Source organism: Gambusia affinis, linkage group LG11, assembly GCF_019740435.1.
Source record: "Gambusia affinis linkage group LG11, SWU_Gaff_1.0, whole genome shotgun sequence".
Taxonomy (NCBI): Eukaryota; Metazoa; Chordata; class Actinopteri; order Cyprinodontiformes; family Poeciliidae; genus Gambusia; species Gambusia affinis.
The window spans coordinates 27,016,643-27,038,183 of record NC_057878.1 but is presented as its reverse complement, the minus strand read 5'-3'; the positions used below and the strand labels follow the sequence as shown (position 1 = coordinate 27,038,183).

The 21,541-nt window shown below is 38.9% G+C and overlaps 1 long non-coding RNA gene across 1 annotated transcript; it reads right to left on the bottom strand.

Moving 5' to 3' along the window:
* Window positions 1-5,166: 5,166 nt before the first annotated feature.
* Window positions 5,167-20,941, bottom strand: LOC122840242. The gene is made up of 3 exons (XR_006372193.1): window positions 20,542-20,941; window positions 13,442-13,637; window positions 5,167-6,669 (listed from the first exon to the last, which is right to left on the bottom strand). It is a non-coding gene; the product is annotated as an uncharacterized LOC122840242 (long non-coding RNA).
* Between the last annotated feature and the right edge of the window lie 600 nt (window positions 20,942-21,541).

The window sequence follows — 21,541 nt, the reverse complement described above, 5'->3', positions numbered from 1 at the left end:
ATTGACAAAGAAAATAATTCAGAATATTTTCTTGATTGACTTAAATTAAGCTCATATTTCTTGCTGGAAAGATAATTGTAAGTTATTTTAGTCTTATTTCAAGTGAATTAAGATATTTGCACAAGAAACTAGAGCAAAAATACTTGGTAAGATTTTTTGCAGTGTATAGACTAAAGTATCTCAAGGGATCAAATCTGATCTGTTTTGAAATATTCCTCCATCAGTTTAACTTAATAGTAGTTAAAATTCAAGAACATTACCAATTCTCAAGTTTTAACATCCATTCCTGCAGAATCCATAAAAAAAGATTTGGAAGAAAATTCAGAACTGACATTTGATGAAGGAAAACAGGGCGTAATTATTTAACTAAGTTCACAGGAAATTGCTATTTTTTTTCTTTAATCCACAGAATTACAGCTGCATTTAAACGTCATATTGGTTCCAGAGAACCAGTTAATCCCATCACATTTCTTAGCGGTGAAACTACAACAAGCACACACAGCATCAGAAACATAGATCATTGTGAGTTTGGAAGAACAGACTGTGGAAAGACACGGGGAGAAGGTGACAGGATGGGGTCAAGGGGAGCGGGACACAGATGAGCCATGAAGAACTAGGAAGAGGAGTGAGGAAGATGGATGGGAGGTAACGTCATGTCCGCTCGTCATTATCTGACCATGTGTGTTTCTGCACCACGATCTGTTTAGACAGAGAGTTCAAATCAGATTTTTGTGTATGTTTGCTAAACTTTAGGGATGAGGGAATGACGTTTTAAAAAAAAATCAATGTTTTCGCTTGTTGGCGGCGTTACTTCCTAATGCTGCAAATATGGTTTTAATTACCAGGCGGCCAGAAACTGGTTCCATGACTCAAAAAACCCCCAAAAAACATCATACTGCTAGTGAACCGCTAGGTTAGAGAATCATCTGAGGCTATATTTACTGCATTTTAAGACCTTAGAGTCACATTTTAAAGCAAGATTAGCATTTTTACAGAGTTTTCAATCATCTAAGCTTTGCTAGATGATTGGCGTAAAACCTGCTCCAGTGTGGAGCTGCAACCAACAAATACTTTCCTAATGTAAATTATTTGTATGATTAATCAAACAATCTGATTTTAGTAGAATATTAGAGCTACTTCAAACCAAAGCATGGTTCCAGAATGCTTTGCTGCAGCTGGATCCACCATGAATGCTCCCATGCATCAGAAAAAACACAGAAAAATAAGAAGCTGAAACCGATCTGTGTGGCCGTGCTTCCATCAACATTTTGTGTGCACTTTTTAAAGTATTACATTACAAAAAAGTTGACGAAAAAAAACAGAATTTAAAACAATTCAGTTTTTATGTTAACTAGAGGTGTTTTTTTTTTGTTTTTCTGAAAATGCACAAAAGGTTTGATGGAAACACATTTGCAGAATAAATTCAGATGTAATGAATTTTCTCATCCACTGATGGGTCTGTGCCTTACCAGAGGCACTGAACTCTGAGAGATGTGAGGTACATGCTAGTTAGCAACTGCTACTTCCTGTTTATTACAGCCATGATTAGCGCTAGCGTCTCATGAAATTACGCTTTGGTTAGCCCGGTTGCTTTGCTCCAAAAATTGATGAAAACGCTTAATTCTCAATTTGTGCTTAAAATTTGCATGATAATTGGATGGAAACGCAGCAGTTATGATGCTGTGGGGTTATTTGAAGTGAGTTGCACACACAGACAGTTTCCTCAGGTTGATGTCAGAGTCTGGAGATATCTCAATCATGTTGTGATGCATCGTCCCAACTTTTTTTCTCAGCTATAAAACAGCTGATATCTTTTGTTGCATTGCTGGAATTACATCACTTTGTTTTCCAGATATTTATAAAACAAAAACATTACATGTTCATTTGTGAACATTTCATTTGAACAAAAAGCTTAATATTTTATTTGTTTACACCTGATTGTATGCTAAATTCACTTTCTAGGTTTCAGATGCATAATAAAGAGCAGAACTTTTAAAATAGTTTTTGTTCAATGTTATGTTCTGCTTCTGCTGTCCTATTTTTTCTATGTATTTATAGTTGTGCATGTGTTGATTAAAATCAGTCATATTTAATGTTGGTGATTCCTGAGTGAAATTAAATACAGTAAATGTCTGATTATTAAAAAGCAAACCCAATATTTCTACTCTACGTTTCCACTCTGATATTATTGAGGTTTAATTTGCAATTGCAAATAAAAATCTGCGGCTTCTCCAGCTTTTAATAAACAGTCAGTAACAACCTCATTAGATTCTTTGTTTTAATTATCTCAGATGGGTCTGTGCCAAAGCAATATGACACTTGGGATTTTTTAATACACTTATTAATGTATCCTCTTCATTTTACCACTCAGGAAGCTTGGCCGCAGTTCACCAAGTGTTTTAATAAGTCTCAGTCGAAACAGCTAATTAAGTTAATGCTGTAGAAAGGGCTATCTACATTAAGCTGCTGATTTTGGATAAGAATAGGCTTTTGTGATGAAAATTTGGAGCAGTCATTTGAGTTTTTTAACGTTATTTATGCCTGAAAATGGTTTCCTTTTTGTTTGAATGGAATCCGGTGTTTCCAAAGAGTGTTGAGGGATCATTATTTTGTTTACTTGGACATTTATTTGGATGATTTCCATTCAACTTTACAATTGCAGTGTTTTAATTAAACGAGAAATGTAATTGAATTCACACAGGAATAAGTTTGTTGGTGCAATAAGAGCAGCATCATCATCCCTCCACCACTTCCTGTCGTCTTCTTTGTCGTTTCTGACAGAAGTAACATCCTGTTGTTGATCACGTGATTTCTCTGACGCAAAGAAAGTAAAAACAAATTTTGAGGAAGCCGAAAAAACCAACTCATCCTATTGCCAAAACTTATCAAAAAATTTGATTTCTAAGTTCAAACCCCTGAATGTTAAACAAATCTATATTTGTAATTACAGTTTGCGTAATCATGTGGTCAATGGAAGTGCAGTTTATGACATTTGTTGCTAATTGCTGCTAAATATCGTTATGGAGATGACCTGAGGGTCAAATGAAGCGCTCGGCTCCACTTGTTGGGATCTGGAAAACATAACGTCTTACGGTTTTCCTCAGTTGCAGTTTTCAGGACGTTTGTTCCAGGTTTGTGGTGCATAGAAGCTGAAGGTTGCTTCTCCGTGTTTGGTTCTGCAGAACCAGAAGACCTGAGAGGTCTGGAAGGTTGGTACGTCAACAGCAGATCTTTAAGCCATTCAGTGATTTTCAAATTAACAACAGGAATTTAAAGTCTGTCCTCTCTGAGGTGCAGGAAGTAGTTCCTGGGGCGTCGCTGCACCACAAACCTGGAACAAAAACTTCCAGAAAACTGTCAAACAGCCGAAACGTTGACTTCCTTTAAACCTGGACTAAAACCCAGCTGTTCAGAGTTGCTTTTGAATCGTAATAACGCTACACATTTTAATATGTAGCGTTGACATTTGACTAAATGTAATGCTCTTGGTTTACTGTGTGGTGTCTTTTAAGATTTTTGTGTTTTTATGGTGTAAAAAACTTTCCTATTGGTGAAATGTAACAAATAAACTTGGTTGATTGACTGATAATTCATAAGTGAAACCATTCCTTTCACGTTGGAGAACCTGAGGTAATGCATTCAAAGCGCTGCAGCAGAGACGTGTTGTTGTGTTTCTTTGCTTCTCTTCATGAACCGGAAAGCGTCTCCAACTGAGCGAACATCCTCCGGGACTCTCCTTAGCTCCGTTACAACCATGTGGTGTCTCTAAGCTGTGGCCAGGGCCACCTGATCCTCCGTCCCAGTGATCACAGCACCATGTGTTAGCATCAACCATGCCTCCACCCTCAGCTGGGACTCTGCGCAGACGGATTTAGAAAGGGAAAACATTTCTCCATGTCCGCTAGAAGTGGCACCGGACACATCTGCAGATTGTGGCCTCCGCAGTGAGAAGATGATGGAAGACGTGTTGGATGCTTCCCTGCTGCCAGATCATCCACTTTGGCAAGCCGTGAGATATTCTCTCAGTTATTAACTTGGCTGGATCGCTGCCTCATAAAATAATCCTTCATCCGTTTCATGATGCGATGCCAACTGCTCTGAGACAAAATGGCGGCGTCAGAATATAGCAGCAACTCAACCAACGACTCCCGTATCATCCGGTGAATGCTGAATCTTTGTGTTTCTGTGCAGATTTAACCTCATTTAAAGCTGGGTTAACTTTCCTCCCGAGTCACAGATGTGAAAAGATTCTCCTCAAAGCCCCTCATTTGCAATTTGAAGACTGATTTGCAATGTTGCATCTCATTTCCATAACGAGCGCTTGAGCTTATAGAGCGGAGACATGGCTGCCGGAGAGGATTCATTGTCTGCTTTATGGTGAATCACTGTGGTCTGGAAATAATTCATCACAGAGGTGAAACAGCTGTGAAGTGAATCTCTACTTCTGGCTCTGTAGACAGAAGTTTGGATCAACGTGGGTCAAACTTTATCTAAGCTGTCAAAGTTTGGAGTTGATGGTCTGGTTCGTAAAGGACAAAACCGATAAGGAATCTGCTTATACAGAACATCTCGTCTGTTGCTGCGCGAGTCGAGAATGTGTTCTGCACGAAGCCGGAAGGTTGGCCCAGAATTCCCTGTCATTCCTCATCCTAATGGCTGCTGCCACAGACTCTGGCCAACACGCGGCTGGAAGAGAACCAAGAGCCAGGAGGAGAAAGGAGAACTCAACAGACGTTCAATCTGTCGGCTAACCTCTCTCTGAGAACAAAAGTCACTGTGTGCTCAGGAGGGAAACGGCGCGGTGGCCGCTCCGTCTCCACCCCGCAGGAAAGGTGGAGTCAACAGCTTCATTGTTGAAACATTAGCGGCCACGCTTTTTACATTTGTTCACAAGCAGAGAGCATGAAGCCAACATCCAGGTGAAGAAACTGAATCTCACTGGGAAGTAAACGGCTTCCGCTTCTTCAGGCTTGTAACGCCAAATTATTATTATTATGACCAGAGAATCAAAAACTTTAGAGCAGCAATGCTTCAACAAGTTTTTACTCAGGTAAGAGTAACAGAGTAAATAGTTTATCCAAGTACTGAGTAACTAATCAAATTATAAATCATTTAATATTTAAATATTACATCATTAGATGGACTGAAAAATACAGTTAAGTGGAAATTTTGGTATTTTAAAGACTAAAATAACAATAATGAACAAAAAAGGCAAAAACTTGAGTTGGCTTCCAGAAGGGTCTGTTCAAAATAACAAAACAATAATCTTGTCCTTCTTTTCTCATCTCCTTGCTGCTTTCCAAGGAAACTAAAAGAATTCAGAGCGTCTTCATCATCTCCCGCTCTCGGATTGCCAAAGTCAGAAATTCAAGGCTTCACTTGTTGCCACCACCTGTCAGCAAGAGATAACTAAATTTTTTTTTTAAGGAAGTTTAAAGGATTTAATTAGCTGCTCTCACATACTGTGACCAACTGGTTGGACCCGCTGGCAGCTGACTGGATTTAAAACGCTTCATCTGCAGGTAGCGTCTGCTGCTGCAGCCATCAGTCTCTGGATGGACGGCTCAGTTCACTGCTGCTGTTACAGGAGACGTTTTATATTTCCCTCAGAAGCCACCATGCAACTCTTCTTCCAAATAAAAGACAACAAATTCCTGTCAACATTGATTCCTGACAGAAAATTCATTTTGGCCAACCTGTTTCTTGGTTCGGTCTCTACGGAAGAAGATTAGAGCCACTGAAATAAAGAAGGAATTCTGACTTTAGTCGTCTGAGTTTAAAATTAGGATACGGAGGAAAAAAATGGTCCGAAATTTGAGAAAAAAAAGTCAGAATTAGAGAAAAAGCTCACAAAAAAGACAGGATTTTTAGAAAAAAAAGTGAGGATTTTGAGATTATTGTGACGGAAAAAGTAAAAATTCTGAGAGTTAGATTTTAGGCCTAATCCAAAAATTGTAAGATTAAAGACAGAATTGTGACAGAAAAAGTTAGAATTCTGCAAAGACGAGTGACATTTTGGAGCTTAAAGTCAGAAATTTCAGGGGTTTTTTTAGTTTTTTTTTTTTTATGTTTTGTTGGCTCTAGTGGCCTTTATTTGGAAGTAGTTTGACAGGAAAGTGGGTAACGAGAGAGGGAAGACGGGCAGCAAATGTCACCAGGCCGGGAATCGAACCTGAGACCACCATCACCACGAGGACCAAAGCCTCAGTACATGGGTTGTGCTGTTCCCCTGCGCCATCACAGCACACCCAGAAATTTCAGTTTAAAGTCAGAATTGTGCAGGAAAAAAGTCAGAATTCTTTTTTTTTCTTTGGCACTATTGGTCTTCCGTAGATCTCAAGCAGAAGACAAAGGAAACTGCAGTAACTCTTGATTACCAACATTATCTTTGTACTTCTGGACGTAAACTCAGCACTCACTCTGGGCGGAACAGCTTTCTCGTCTCGATGCAACAGTTTTCAGCTCTTAAGAGAATCTTTGAAAGGCCTGAAATGTCAAATGCAAATGCCTGCTGCCCAGGTATGCAGACTGTCTGTGTTTTTATCTCTGCTTTATTCTGTCAGTCAGCCGTCTCAGTTCAGCTTCGTCCTCAGAGACATCACACTCAGGTGTCAGTCACCTCCGTCAATGGCTTCAACGTTCCACCAACCGTCTCGGCATCAAAGGAACCTGCAGCACAAAGAGCACATTGTGCGTCTCACAACAAACTTCTGAGAGTCTGTTTTTAAAACTAAAACCTTAATTCTAATGTGAGACAACGCAGAGCAGGCGCCATTCCAAATATTTCCTTTGGATATGAATCCAACTGAAAGCATCTTCGTCTTCTTGTGTCATTTGGCAAATAATGAATGTTCTGAGTCACCTGATTAGCAAATAAAAAAAGGAAACATAATCCTCTTACCACTGGGGGTTCATGTTCATTGTTTATGGTTTCTTAAGTAGCTCTTAGAAGTCTAAATAATCCCTTCTGAAATTACCAGGAAGAAAATACAGAATGTTAAAGGTTTTCAATACGTTTTCCACATATTTGACAAGTTCCAGAACAACTGAAGACAAAAAACAAACCTCAGTCTCTGAACATAGGTTTTCAGATTTTTAACATAAAGGTCTAAGTCAGTTTGGAAGAGATACAAAAAAATATCAGGTGAGTTTAGGTGTGTAAATGTACATTTTACATGTTTTATTCTTTTTGTGGGCTTCTACTGCTTTGAAAAACAGCCCAAATTCTTTTACTGTCTGGAAAATGAGCTGTTTCTAAATCCTCCTGGGTTGTTGAGTCACACTGAGCCGTTGCCTAGCAACCCCAGCTGAGCTCCAGCATGTTTGGTCAGCTGGTTTCTGGAAAAGAAAACTGTTTAGTTGTAGGCTTACCATCCAGAAACCACTTGTTGCATTCTCGTTGGCTGTGCAGGAGGCTCTACTAACGCTTTTCAAAGACGTACAGTGGCATAATTGTGCATCTGTTTACGGCCATGTCATCATTGGGTTGGGGGGGAGAAGGGGGGGGGGGCGGGGCCAGCAACGGTTTAAAAAAAAATGTAGTGAACATGTTTGGTATAGATCATAAAGCTATGCTAATCTGTTCAGGGAAGCACAATGAGTCGCCTTTAATCTTCAGTCCGGATATGTAATCTTCTCCGGATCAGGTTACCATGGTGACAAACCTGTGGTCAGAAGTGAAACAGCTGGAAATCTCAAACTAAACCCGAGATTACCTCAGGGAAAAACTAACACTGATCAATAAAAAGCCTGTCCCAATAGGCAATAAATCAAATCAAAACTGACTGAAACCAAACAGTTTGCTGTTACAAATGTTAGCAGTTGGGTCAAAAATAAAGAAACAAAATAAAGAAAAACTAAACAGAAAAATCTGTAGACATCAACATTAAAATGTAAAGTATCCAGTTGATAAAGTGAGCCAATGTTCCCCTCCCTTCCAAACGCAGCTCCTTCCTTTCTCCGCTCCTCTAGTTAATGCCTCGTTGGAAGCCATTAGCCACCCTGTCCTTAATTGTGGCTAATAATCCTATCACAGTCTCCGTATCATTGCACCAAGCACCATTAAGATAAAATGGGGCCATCAAGGAGAGAAGGAAGGATGGCCGACTAATGACACTCAGAAGAAAGTGAGAGTTTGGCTGGAGATGAAGGTCCTGAGAGAGACTTCAGAGCTGATATCATCGAGGTTTAATGACTATAAAATAGACAGCAACATTTATTACTGACATAAAAAGGACAACTTTTATTCTGTGTCTCGGAAATGATTTCATCAGAAGGATCGTCCTGCTTCAAAGTTGCAACGTTAAGCATTTACACTTCCTTTCTCATAAAGAAAATCATAAATCATGGCTGAATCCCATCTAATTAAGTGAATTAAATGTTTGTTTTCCATGTATTATTCATTAAAATAATCTTATATAAGCATATGAGACACTCAACAACTGAAACATTTGATCAAAAGGAAACACTGAAGTTTCTAAGACACTTAGAAAGAGGGATTCTTGCTACCAACGTTTTAGTTAACAGGTTTGAAAACCTTTTTCTCTTTTCAGCAGTTAGAGTTGATTTAAAAAAAAAAAAATTATTTTAGTTCAGAAAATATTTAGAAAAAGTTTTTTTTCTGAAATAAGTTTTCAGAAAATACATTTTTAAATAATTTTTCTGAAATAATTTGAGAATGTTTATTTATTTTCATTAAAAAAATAAATCCAAACATTTATTTTGTGATTTGAAAAATAAAATATACTTGAAGGCATGAATTTTCAAAAGTTACAACTGAATTTGTGTTTGGTGGAAATCTGTAAAATTATATTTTTGCACAGAAATTGACAAAACATTTCCTTTGCATTTATCATTTAGACTCACTAACATAATCTATAATAAAATATAAAATGTTTAAAGTTGCCAAAACAAAAATCACAGAATAAAAAATTAAACATTATAAAGTTGACTTAGTGAGAAATTCATTTGTTAAAATGAGCAACTTTGTCACTACTTTAATAAAAGATTAAAGATTTTATGTCAAGCCAACTTGATGTAACAATGTAAAAACAATTAAATAAGTTAAGGCATTTTATTTTTAAATTCTCTTCAATAAGTTTTAGTTTAGTAAAACTGCTAAGGAAAGGTGAGGCAAGTTGAAGTTGTAGAAATAGTTTTTATTAAATGTTTTGAACTTGACAGTTAAAGTTGATACAATAAGGAAACTGAGTCAAGTTCTGTCAGAAAATACAGTTTTACAGTTCATATTTTCTCAACTGATCAGTTCACTTATTGGTATTTTAATCAGGTGAAGGGGACGTTTCCTGACTGATGTACAGACTAAACATGAAACAATGCAAATCTGTAGATGCTTTCGTATCTGTTTTAACCAGGTTAACCTTTGTTGGACCTGCAGTTGGGTCAAAATGTCCGCTGCTGTCAGGAAAAGGAAGAGCAGCAAAGACCGGAGGGAACAGAGCATCACCGGTGAGTGAGCTGTAAGAGTGATGAAATAATTGTGCAGTATTTGATTTTTGCTGCACCTTGAAGCCAGTTTGAAAACCCGAACATGGCATTGATAATGTTACCTTAACAGCGTGAAACGGCCAGGGCCAAAACATTTCACTCCTGTTGTTTACGGGGATCCGGGACCACGAGCTAAAATCGGATAAAACTTAACACATTTTCTAAAACTAATAGTTCAAACACTACATACACTTTAACATGCATTACTGTGCACAGTGGAAACTGTTTTATCACAGAAGCTAACACCCGCTGTCTTCCTTATCGCTGCTTTTTGGGGTTTTAACGCGTAGTGAAATCTTCTGCAATCAAAACGGAGGCTCACATGGTGGAATAAGAGCCGCTGTAGATAGAAAAGAGGAGGAGCAACTCTCCACCACAAAACTCAGAAATGTTGAGATTAATTCACAAATATTCCAGAAAAATGTGGGAATCTCTGAGCTCCAAAAGTTGAAGGTTGAAAGAGAAACACGGAAATTTTGGGATTAATCTCAGAAATTTCCTGACTCTTTTTTGGAAAGTTGAAGAGGAACTCCAAAATTTTGGGATTAATCGCAGAAATGTTCTAAGAAAATCTTGGAAATGTCTAAGTTTCAAAAGTACTAAATCTCTGACTTTCAAAAGATTGAATTTTTTTTTTTTTTTTTTTTTTTTTTTTTTTAAGTTAATCTTAAAATATCTGACCTTTTTGTGCAAATTTTAGACTTTTCAAACTGAAATCTTTGGACTTTTGGAGTTCAAGATTTCCCGTTTTTTCTAAAACATTTCTGAAATTAAATTCAAAATTTGAGTTTTGTTCTAGAAAATTTTAAACTTTTTTTTCTGTCCTAATACACTAGTATTTCATATTCTAGTATTTCATCTAACAGAACGGTACAAACAGGCAAAAAGCTCGTGAACATCTCCTTTTCTGAAAACTGGGTTATTGTTCTGAGAACGATGCTTCGTTTTGGCTTCACTGAAGAGACTGAATCACATATTCAGATGACCAGATGAAATGGGAAGAGGGCAAAGGTCAAAATGAGTGGTTTAACTTTTTAATCCCATTTAATCTAAAACTAGATTTCAACAGAATAAGCAACCTCAACCACCGGATTGGCTGCTAAATTATAAACTAAGCTAATAATGAGCTCAAAAACAAATACATTTAGCATTTTTAATCTGATGTTTAGCTTATTTTACCATCAGATTGGTGCAAAGTGTTTTGTATCCATTCAGCTTTCAGGTGTCTCAGAACCTCCTGATCATTCATGGATCATTTGTAGAAATGTGGACGCTGACGTTAGCATTGGGGACTTCTGTGCTAGCCACAGAAAGTTTAGCATAGATGTTATTTTAGGCTTGAATAGCTTCACTGAAAGGCTAACTCTAGTTAGCACAACTTCAACACAAACGCAGTATTTTCCAGCGTCCCACTAGATCGTTTTTTGAAGAAAAAATTGAGCCCAAGTGGGCAGAGAGAAGCGACTTTGTGACCCATTGCTGTTTGTGGATGTTGGTTGTGCATCAGATTTACAGGAGTGCCAGAAACATGCGAAAACAAAGGTTCCTGGCAGAATTTTTTTTATTAATGCCCTTAAAAGTTTTAGCATGTTAAATTCTATGTACTTAATTGATCAAAATTAATGCCTGGTCCTGGTCAAAAGTAAGGTTTTAATTTAACACAGCACCATTTTGTCAGCTAAAAATCCAAAAATGATGTCCTCTTGAAGATGGACATTCTTGTGTGAGGATCAACAAATAGTTTTCCATGAAATTTCTTGCCAGATGAATTTTAAAGCAAAAATCTGTGTTTAAAAACAGAACACAGAACGTGTATGTGCACACAGAGATAACATCAAAGCTGTAAATACTTGAGCGAACGAAACCTTCCCAGTGTTTCTTTTGCATATTTTACAGAAGAAACACAACAGCTGCGGCGGCATGTTGTGAGACATCTCTGAGTAATCTGATGTCATTATGCAGCTGCAGCAACTGAAGCAAGAGCCGAGATGGTGTAAGAAGAAAGAGGCTGGCCTTGGGGAGTTTACTTTGGCTGATCGGGGATTGACTTTGTAGCCAAACAAGTGTGAGACCATTACAAAGCTGCCAGGCACCTCAGTATTTCTTACTGCGCTTAGTGATTTCTTTCTTCTTTTTTTTTTCCTTGATGTATGCATCTTTCTCTCCAAAGCAAACGCAGCATTTTAATTAGGCTGCTGACGGCTAACCGTGTTGCCATAGAGCAGGCTTTGATATTTGCTTTAAAACGTGTTTGGCACCTATTTCAAAACGCAAGCAGTCCCAGACAGCTATATGCTTGACGGCAGCAGAACAAATGTGCTTGGGAGAAACCCAGGGCTAATTTAGCCCATTAATTTTATAACAGTTTCTAAGGTCCACTTTGGAAAGTTGAATGCTCTCCAGGTGAATTAGCATGGGTGGGACGGCTCACTGCAAAAACAAATGTGGTCAAAGTGTAACTCAGCCTGAATAATAATTTTTCTTCCACGGTTGAGGGAAACGAAATAATTGATGCTCTGTATGGTCACAGTGTTTCAATATTTGTGTGTTTGGGTATCTACGTGCTGCTCCGAGGAAGAATATGACTTCTGTTTGCCTGTCAGGCCGCAGCGTGTTCAGCAGCTCTCCTACATTACTCATGAGGTGGAGGAGCATCGGAGAAGGTGACCCATTTCCCCGTTCCACTTCTGTGGCCTCCCGCTCCTTCTCCATCAGAGTCACTGTCACTCAAAGGAGGAAATTCACTTTGGAGGTGAAGTGGGTCTGGCCAGTAAAAGAAGTTTGATTAATATTTTCCTCTTTGTTTAAAGTGGACGGTTATTTATCTCAGATTCTGAGCAAAGCTGGACTTTAGCAGTAGCTGTAAGGAAAAGCCTAAAAAAGCTTCAGTTTTATCCCTACAGACTGTCCCACAGGTTGGGTTGTCCCAATTAACTCACAGAAGGAAAGGTGTGTTTTTATTAATGAATTTGGTTTACATGCAGACAGGAAACGTGAGTTGATCTGGTTTGAAGTGGTCGACTCAGAAATCAAATCCCCTTCATTCTCAGATCTACACTTTTTCATTATGCCTCACAATCAGCTGAAGGGTCTGGACATGAACTGGGAGGTGGGAAAATTACACCCCCAGTCCAGACTGGGCGCTTTTCACAAACCTGCTCACCATAATGCACGCCTGAAAATAATGTGGTGATCTGATCTTGAAAATCTGTTTCTCTGACTCATCATGGTGCTCAGAAACTTCCCTTCACACTTTGACCAGATGAACGCTGCAAGTTGTAAGCCACAAAAAATGGACACAGAAACCAGTAAGAACCAAAAACAAATGGTACCGTATTTTCCAGATTATACATACGGCAAAACCACCAAATCTTAGAGTCATTTTGGTCAATTTCTAGTTAAAATATCTCAAGCACACCTGAATTAAGACAAGAGGAAACATTTCAGCGAGATGCAAGAGCTTGTTTAGAGTGAATAATCCTTAATTTTGATAAAAATGAACTTATTCCATTGGCAGATTATTTCACTTATAACAAGACATTTTGTCACGTTGGTATGGATTAACATTTAATGCCTGGGTCAAAAAATGTGTTTTGAAGAGGAAAATAACGTATATAAGTCATGAATTTTCAAAGGGGAGTCGAGGAAGTAACGTTGAAACTTGAGAAATAAAAAAAGAGCTAAAGGAGGAAAGATTTACAACTAAATCTGTTGTAAAGGAGAAAGGATCACACTGATTATTTTAAACTTACTGCAGCGCAGAAACTTTACGGATATTTGTTAATGAACATTATATCAAGACACAGCCTTCAAAGTCACTTTGGGGAATAAAAACCAACATTTAAAGTGATAAAAATAGTCCTTTAAGACATTATTGTGCTGTAATTCAGTGTTTGGTGCCATCTGGTGCAAAATGAAGACATCATTCACCAACCTTCAAGGTTCCCACTAAGAAGGACGTTTGTGACGATGAGACCAGTTTGTAGTAGATGATGGAGGCTCAGGAATACGAAGGCGTCGCAAATAAAACCTAAACGAGGCGAGAATCAGATGACACAGCGACCTGACCTCTCAGCAGCGTCTGAACGTCTTCCTTCATTCAGCCGGTTTCATCAAGCCAAGGCACCGACCTGAAAGAGCCCCAAAGAGAGGACGCATCATTTAATAATTCATCCTGATTCATTATTTATCTGTGGGAGATTTCCTGAATGGAAACCGTCGCCATGTCCTGTAACTGCTGCTTCCCTCAGATGATTTTATGCTGCGTGACAAGCTCTCAGGAAAAGAGCTAATGACCAAGCAGCACTTTTTCTTTTCAACTTTTATTCCCAGCCGCTTCTCGCTCATCACCTCATAATCATCTTTTTATAGCTGCTTTCTTTTAAGGACTGTGTCAGATCAAGTTGGATGCCTCTTTCACTGCAGCCACAGATCATCCTGCTTTTATTCCTCCTCCATTAAGGTAAATGTTTAATTTGTCCTTGTCTCTGCAGGTACATCTAGAGGACGACGCGGCTCCTTTCAGCTCAAACTAATATAATGGCTTTCAGCATCACTCCTAAAATCATCAGGGCTGTTTCGATCTTTGATTGTTGCAAGTTCTTGAGATTTCATAAAACTTGCATCATGTAAATTTTATCTACACTTTGTGCGAGTATTAATTGAAGAGGCTCATATCTTCATGATTATGGTCGGTTTGGATGATCGTCAGAAGGAGATCAGGCCATCTTTGAAATTAGCTCTTCCACTTTTAATCAACGGTGAAGCTTGGAGAGGAAGCAGCTGCATTCTGGCCTCAACTGTCACAAAGTTTACAATTTATACTGCTTTAATCGGAGCAGAAAAATAAAGCAAAAAAAAAAAGATGTTGAATGATTTTAGGTTAGAGAGAAAAAGGCGAATACTTAGAGAAGAAACACGCTGACACGAGGAATGAAAAACATGGATGAACCTTAAAATTTATCCACAGGACATATTTTATCTCCAGTCCATCAGTTAGCCTATCAGAAGCTTCCAAAGTCATGACATCATCATCATCTGGGCTTTCCCTCATTATTGAGAGAGACAGTAATTATTCTGATGTTGAAGACACTAATACATAAATAATATTTTCTTTCTCTCGTTATTGTTGCATTTAGCAAATAATTTTAGTAAGTGATCTAAAAACAGAGAAGTTTGGTCTGATTTAACTCCAAATAGGGAGAAAATTTTTTATTTATGTATCTTTTTTATTAATGAATGTAAATGTCAGATTATAACTCAGAACTGTGAAGACAAAAACACAAAACCTTATCAAATATTTCTGGTCTGATTTCTGGCGCCAATATTTTAAACACTTGAAATAAGAGAAAACTAACTTACCGGTAACTACTCAGCTAGATATAAGAGCTTGTTTTAAGTAAATAATTTCTTAAAATAGATGAAATAAGTTCCACTGGGAGTTTATTTCACTAAAAACGTGGAAAATATCTGTGTAAAAGTGAAATGATCTATAGTTTTTCATCAATATTAGGCACATATTTATTGCTGAAAAGCTATTTTTCAGTTAGTTTTGTATTATTTCACATGTACTAAGATACTGGCACTATAAATAAGACCAAAACTACTTGATAAGATGAACAGAACTCTGGTCCTTCTGAATCTTTCTTAGGGAACGTTGTGAGGAAGAGGGAAACTTTGGATGAAGGATATGATTTACCTTGGAGAAGTGAAACAAGATTAGCTAACAGAGAACTCTATCATTTATTGTCTGAACGTTGCACTTTAGTGGTGCGTTCACACCAGCCATGTTTAGTCTACTTTAATTAGACTTTATTTTAGTTGCTTGGAAAGTCCGGTTCGTTTTGGGAGGTGTGTTTGCGTAATCTGACCAAAAAATTTAACTCTGCTCGGCCCACAAACCTCGGTCTCGGATCGGTTGAAGCAAATTCTGGTGCAGTTCGATTGCATATGTGAACACCATGACCGCTCCAAAAGCAGGAAGCAAACTTCAGTGCAAGGCACTCTGGGTAAACATAACCAAACAAACATGCTAGCCTAGCGCTAGTGGGAGAAATGCCTCATGGTCTTTTACCAAAGATGAATGAAAAATCCTACAACCGCTAAAATTTCCACTTTTGTTTACATTTTGTGAAGAACTAAGTTGCGCTCAGTGTCTCCTTCAGAGGTTTTCTTGTTGTTTCCTTCAGTGGTTCTTGGTGCAGCGCCCCCACAGGCGAGGAGGGGAACAGGTTTGTTTGACACACTGAGGAGTGAAAGCAGCTGGAAATGTAACAAATGTTGCAACTTTGGTCCCCCAACCGAGTCTACTGGACTGTCGGGTATGAAAACCCTTTTAATGGCAAAGCAAAATGTCTTCTCCCTCAGAGGTGACCTGTAGTTTGTAGTTTTAAGGTTACAAAGAAAAGCATTTGGACCCTAATAAAATCCACATGAGACTTTTGTCTGAATTAAAGTGAACTTTTGCTGTCTATCAGCTGAGCAGAGTTGTGCTATAATCATCGCTGGGTGTCAACAGAAACACTATGTTTAGCTCGGCTTGCCGGTCTCTGACTCAAACTGTCAACAAAACTCAACACTTCCTTGTCGTTCTCACATTCGAAGCCCTCTGGGAGAGCTGCGAGACTTCTCAAGTGAAAACTCACTTCTTTGATGGCGGCTTAAAAAGGTTTAGGGTGAAGTGGAGATCCTGACGCAACACTTGCTGCACCGGTGGGAATTAGAGCTCTGCATGTGGGCAGTATCCTAAATTTACCCACTCAACAGGGAAACATGAGGAGGATTTTGAGTTCGAATCAAGTGTGAAAAAGAGAGAAATTGGATATGAGGACTCTACACTTGAAATAGTGTTGCTTTCTCAGCCACATGGGGAAACAAAAATCTCAAGTCGACTTTTATAGAATAAGTTTATGGCCAGGTACTTTCGGGTCACTGTTTGTATCTGGATTTAAAACATTACATTCACACATAAAAACAGCTGATTCTCAAATATTTCCAAATGTGCTCTTGAAAGTGGTTGAAACAAAGTGCAGACAAGCTTTTCATCTCGACACTTACAGCCTTTTAACACCTTCAGCCAAAGCAGGACTCACCAGGATTTCCCCTGATAGTCATAACCACATCATTATCAGGGGCACCGTAAAGCCTGCGAGTATTTACGCTGCAAGTATGAGCCTTTAGGTGGGACCGCAAACTGCTCCCGGCTCACTCAGTCCGCTGACAGGCTGGAATGGGGAGTGCTTGATGAAGTGGAGCGAGTTTCTCAGGACAGAAAACGGAGTTGGTTTCTGACGCGTCCGCCATGCCTGGGCCGAAACCGGAGCGCTTGTTGTTTGCGTTTGCCCGTTTTTGATCCCCCACCCAGGGAGAAACGGATCTCGGGTTTCACAGGTGGCATTTAAGCGCTCCCAGTCAGGAGAACCGACACCGTCTCTGCAGAAGTGGCCAATTAGGATCGAGTGTCGGCTCGCTGACACGTGAAGGCCGGAATGTGTGAGTGCTTGGTCAGGCAGGGACAGGAAGTAGTGCTGGTGGTGACAGGATTTGTCCCCGTCATGAAGGAAGGTTTTCAAACACATGGAAACCCTTATTTCTGTCCGGGGTCAGGAATTAAATATCCCACATGTATCCAACAATCATTTACTTTGTTATTGTTTCTTTAACCTTTATTATTTTGTTGATTCAGTTTCGGCAATGCAACTTTATTTATATAGCACCTTTCAGCCAAAGACTATTCAAAGTGCTTGTACAAAAAAAGTTAAAAACAACATACAACAAGAAGATAACATCCTGCTTCACTTCAGCTAAAGCTTCAAACCTCTTTTATATCTCAACACCAGGAGGCGGAGTTATGATAAAACACACACACGTACAAATTAAACGCAACAACAAATACAGCAACGGTACAAAAATAATGCATTACAAAGCCTGCGGTCCTGCAATGCCCGACGCTTATACATTCATTTTAAAAATGTCGGCCATGTTTGAAGCCCATTCCACCAGCTAGACGCCACAGATTCAAAGGCTCTCAATGACCCTTGTTTGTCAAAGGTCAAGGGTCATTTAGCACTGATATTTTGAGACCTATTTTTAGTAAATGTATATTTTCTTGACTTTGTGTACTGGGTAATTTGTAAAGTTGCACAGTCAAGAATGAACAAAAATGGACGTTCATTTTCCAAAGTTGTATTTTCTACGTTACTCATTCATTTATAATCATTTATGTAAATTTCAATCTAAATATTTAGCTAGCAGGCAAAATATTTAGCTTATTTATCTTGCTAGCCAAATATGTAATTTGTGAATGTAGCCAATAAACTTAATATTTAGTTCTCAAGCTAACTATTTAGATAGCAAAATAAATTACTTAATGTGCATTTTAACAGTTTAGAGAGTTAAATATTCAGCTTGTAACTAAATATTTAGCTTACTCATCTTGCTAGCTAAATAGATATATAGTTTGTAGACTAAATGTTTACTTTGACAATTAAATATCAAAGTAAATAAATTAAAGATCTAGTTTGTAATTTAACTGCTTAGCTCCAACCAAATATTTAATTAGCAAGTAAAATATTTAGCTTGAAACTAAATATTAAGTTCAACGTTAACGCTTTTGGTAGTCCAATTGGCTAGATATTAGCTAAATCAGCCACATAATGTTGTCAAGTTTCAGCCGTTAATTGGCCAAAAGAAAATTTGGTTTTGAGTGCAAATTATTTACCTCTACTGGAATAAGTCAATTAAGATAAAATATTTTCAATTAGTTACCAGTCAACACTTCAGTAGCCAGTAAACAAGATTTATTTATTTAAAACAAAGCAGGTTGGAGCTGCTAAAATTCACCCAGTGCTGCTGCTGTTTCCCTTTGTTTATCTGCAACTAACTAACCTTAGTTACAGATTAAAGATTTAGGAACTCAGAGGATGCGTGGAACGCATCATCAGATGCAGACATCACCCATCCTGAGCATGCAAGACAATAACCCTAATGCAGATTAAAACGAGCGCGCTCATTCCTCACATTTTAATTTCTTAATTTTTACATTGTTAACATCGGCGTTTCATTATGAGGAGAACAATCCGCTGCTGCTCTCGGTGGCCTCCTGTCCTTTGTCCCGCATGTTTTCTTCTTCCCTCTGTGCTCACAGTGGCTGCTGTATCTTTTAATGAGATCACACTTCATTAAAGAAGCCCTTCCTCAGGTCTCTCAATGCAAACACTTCAATTAGCTGCAGCGAACAGCAGCAGAAAGGAAACGCTACGTTGAAGGAAGACAAGAGAAACGGAGGGAGAAAGCAGCGACTTTACATCCACATATATCCCATCTGATTGCTGTGCACATGGTTCTACAGTCAACTTATTCATATAATCAATTTTCTGGAGTCGCTTTCATATCGTTTGCCACATAAATAAACACTCTCGAAGGTTGTTATAGCAACAACACAAGTGAAACGTCTTCCATGTCACTATGGTGATGGAGTCCATCAAGCCTTTGTCACAAGGAGAAGAGAAAACATCTGTGAGGCGCGAAATGCTGCGGAAACTCAGAAACTCATCAGCTGAATTCAGCGACTAACAGAGGGAACGTTTCTGCAGCATCATTAGTCACCGGGGATCATAAACAGCCACTTAGAGAGCGGCTGAGTCACTAAACGCTCTGAGTGATCGGCTGAATCAGCGCAGGCCTGGAAACCTTGAAAATCAAACCTCACAACCCGTTTTCTGATTCTGCCAGGGTGGAGTGCGGACTGGAAAACGTTTTGCATTTTGACTCTGATCAGTAACAAACAGCGAGGATCCTAAAAAGCTTGCTCTGCTTGTGCAGCCTATTTGAAATGGGAGGAACGGACAGCGGCGGGTTTGTCCCCGGGGACATTGTCCAAACACTGTGGGAGCGAGGGCCGCCCATTTGAAGCTCCGCTGTTTGGACAAAACCCGGTTCTGTTTTTAATCCACTTAATCTTTTGAAAGCTGAGGATTTCTGAAACAACTTGGCAGGTTTTCCGGCTCCACCGTTCAGCAGCAGACTGAGTCTTCCTCTGACCGTCCTGCCATGTTGGCGTCTCACTAGCATGTTTACAAAGCTTGGTCGCTCTCACCGAGGATTATCTGTTTCTAGAGATTTACCAGATTAAAATCTTCATTTATCAAACATAATATGACTGTTTAAATCTTATTACTCTAAACAGATTTAAATGACATTATTTGCATGCTGGTTTTAAGGGTGATCTATTATTATGCTCCCCTAATAGATTAGGTTTGGTCTACGTGGCCTATACAAAACATATTCATTGCATTGAAGCACAAAATCATTCTTAGATAATGTCATTTTAACTGTTTTATGGCATCTGTTACTTTAAATCCAAATGAGCTGCAGCTGGCCACGCCCCCTTCCAACTCTTGATCTCGAACATGAAAATGGCTGCAAACAGATGCACAATTATACAACCAAACATCTTTGAAAAGCAGAAGTGGAGCCTCCTGCACAACCAACAAGAATGCAGCAAGTGGTTTCTGGATGATAAGTAAACAGCAAAACAGTTTCCTCTTCCAGCAGCCATTGCGCTGTGCATACAGCAGTAAAACCAAATGTACTGAACCTCTGCCATGGTTGCTTGGTGACGGGCTGAGCTGAGCTGAGCCCAGCGTTGCTAGGTAACGGCGTAGTGGGAAGTTTTTGAAACAACTCGTTTTACAGACACCAGAAAAACTTTAACTTGTTGCTAAAAAGCATCTGGGTTGTTTTTAAAACTGGACCTCTGTAAACACTAACAAAATGGCTCTTAAAGCAAATAATTAGCTTGTAAATTATCTAGAGCACATAGAAATAATTACCTTTGCTAACAAAATGCTACCGAAAAGAAAACAAGTGAATTTAAGACTACAAACAAAGTCTACCAAACAGAATGAAACTGCAATGCTGCTTCGTTTAAGGGTTGGGTCAACTCTCCATTACGTTTATGTTAATTTATGACCTAATTCACAAGCTGTGAACAATTAACAGAAATATTATGAAACATAACATCACATTTCTTACCTTCCAGCCTAAACCAGAAGAAACTCAATCTGATTAAAGTGTTTCTTAGTCTTCATGATCTTGTTTGTTCGCTGATGTCCTCTAACAAAATCCTGGGGTAAAAATATTCCCCAAAAAACATTGAACCGTGAACAATGTTCCTTCTGCAACACGGTTGGCTTGATCACATCCAGTCACAGACCGGGCGGAACCAGAACATGTTCTGTTTTTCTGCTCTCAAAATTCTTCATGTAAATACCAGAACTGGAGCGATAGGAACATCCGTCTCACAGTCAGAGCTTTATACTGAATAATTGCAGTCAGTCTAATTGCACCAATCAGGCTGAGCATTAAAAACACCTGCAGAACATTATTTAGGCGCCCCTTATGGTGCCAGGCAGCTCAGAGACGAGAGAAACCTGCAGAACCGGAGTTCCACCTGGAGCGTTTTGGCTCAACACCGGTTCTTATCTACTGCATTGTGATAGCTTGATTAAACCGGAGAGCAAGCTGTGATTTTAATTAATCTAGCACGATGAGTTAACCGACGCTTCATGTCGGATCGTCCTTGCCAGGACCTGTAATTTCCTCACCCCGACTGATCAGGTCCGTTTTCAGGCTCGTATGTGTAAATGAGACCGAATGTGGTGGATTTAGTCGGTTCTGAACATGCTAGCTGATTTATTTTAATTCTGCCCCATGCAGGGCGATAACACTCTCCTGCAGATCTGAACCTCGGAAGTGTTTGAATTTCTAGAAATGAGATTCATTATTTTACCAACATGTGATTCGCTTCAGCCAAAAGTCAAACAACAGATCTTCTCTTCCTTCTTTCCTCTTTGGTGTGAAACCAGGAATAATCAGTTTTTCCATCTGTTTCCAGTCCGGTTTTCCATTTTTTGAGTGTTTCCACATGAACTTTGCTTCGATTTGGAAAGTTCAGCTTGCTTTGATTTCAATCAATTTGTGGATTCTTCTGTCGGGGAAACAAAGCTGTTAAGTTCTTCCAGTGGATCGTACA